Genomic DNA, 1,739 nt, shown 5'->3' on the forward strand with positions numbered 1-1,739 from the left:
TTCCTGTCTGAATTTGTCGCACAGAAAGTTGCAGGCCAAATATGTGTGACATTTCTGCGACTTTAGCTTCTAGAGCATTTTTACAACATTATACATAGGTGCTGAATACATAAAAAGCGACTGTTCCAGCGACAGACAAGTCGCATCGGCTGAAAGTAGGCCAGAATGTCAGTCCATGTTGGAGCAGGTTTAGATACAGTCTAAAGTATAGATCTCAAAGTCTGTGCACAGAATTTAGCAAGGGGCCTCGCACCTTCTGATGCATCAGGTAGGTGCACAATAGCATAGCCTAACCCTCTGTACTTTGGTCTATATTGATGCGGGACATAGACAGCCAGCTGATGACCAATCCATTAGTGCAATGGATGGCTGGAAGCATTTGTCTTTGCCTTTGCAATACCACAGAAGCAAATGCATGGTCAATGTACAGCAATGACACACCTGTGTGAACAGCCAGGAGACCCCCCCCCCCCCCCATGTTATGTTACATAGTTACATAGTTAGTACGGTCGAAAAAAGACATAATGTCCATCAAGTTCAACCAGGGAATTAAGGGGTAGGGGTGTGGCGCGATATTGGGGAAGGTGATGAGATTTTATATTTCTTCATAAGCATTAATCTTATTTTGTCAATTAGGAACATTCAGCACCCACCCGCTATCAAGGCAGCTGCCTATCATGTCATGCCCTACCTGCACAGGTGTGCTGGCTACTCAAATGATCCAATTAAGGAGGCCATTTAGTCAGCAGCAGCAGAAGTCCTGTGCCTGGACGCTCCAACAGCGGCCAGACACAAGCAGAAGCAGAAGCAGCAGAAGCAGCAGCAGCACCACCTTTTGTTTTTTGGCTGCAGCAGCAGCAAGGCCCACAGGGCTGGCTAGCTGGCTAGCCAGCAAGCAGGTAGCAATGAAGTAGGAATCTTTCTTTTTAACCCTGTAAGGGGGTGGTGCACTGTACCCGAAGATACTGCCATATCGGGTCAATGCATAGGGCGACGGAAGCAAGCTTCGAAATCGGCCCCCGTTCTCAAAAATCCATTTAATATATGGTCCCCAGATAGGGGGACGTATCAGATATTAAACTGATAAGAACAGATACTACACTTGATCTTAGCCAAAAGGCCGAGAAGCGATAACCGTGAAAGGGGCGGGCCCAACAAGGTGCCCTTCATGGGCACTATCACTGCCTTGCTGTCAGGGAGGCTGCCAGACAATTTTCCATGCACACTCTGGGCTGGGGGGCAGTCAACCACCAGTACACACAGCAGAACCTAAACCCATACCATTATTGCTAAGCAGCAAGACAGGGGCCCATTGCACTCCCACGGGGCCTTTTTAAATGCAATCCATAACCCGGATTTGCCAGGAACCCTTCTTACTCCTCCTACTTGCATGTGACACTGGGCTTAGGATCTGCATAGGAAACACACACACAAGCACACACCTACCTTTGTTGCCTGCAGATGCCTCCTTGGCTGTCCCCAAACGGTATCAAACCAACACCCACGGGAAGCTGTAAGCATAGAGGACATGCCTGCACCCTATTGGACTTACCTGTGTGGGTTAAACCCGGGTTATTTGACAACCTATGGCGGTGATGGTTCTGCTCAGGCAGAGCAGTGCTGATGCTCCTCATAAAGCTGTCGCTGCTGTGAAGGTTCTAGGTGACATCACAAATCCCTATGGTTACATACACAACAAAGCTGGGTTGTTGTTGTTTACACTCTGCAAGGCCTGTGGA

General features: G+C 48.5%; 1 non-coding gene across 1 annotated transcript; it reads right to left on the reverse strand.

The window, feature by feature from the left end:
- Positions 1–940: 940 nt before the first annotated feature.
- On the reverse strand, positions 941–1,132 carry LOC130325486 (U2 spliceosomal RNA). The gene has a single exon (XR_008870303.1). It is a non-coding gene; the product is annotated as a U2 spliceosomal RNA (small nuclear RNA).
- Between the last annotated feature and the right edge of the window lie 607 nt (positions 1,133–1,739).

Source organism: Hyla sarda, unplaced genomic scaffold (assembly GCF_029499605.1).
Source record: "Hyla sarda isolate aHylSar1 unplaced genomic scaffold, aHylSar1.hap1 scaffold_272, whole genome shotgun sequence".
Lineage (NCBI taxonomy): Eukaryota > Metazoa > Chordata > Amphibia > Anura > Hylidae > Hyla > Hyla sarda.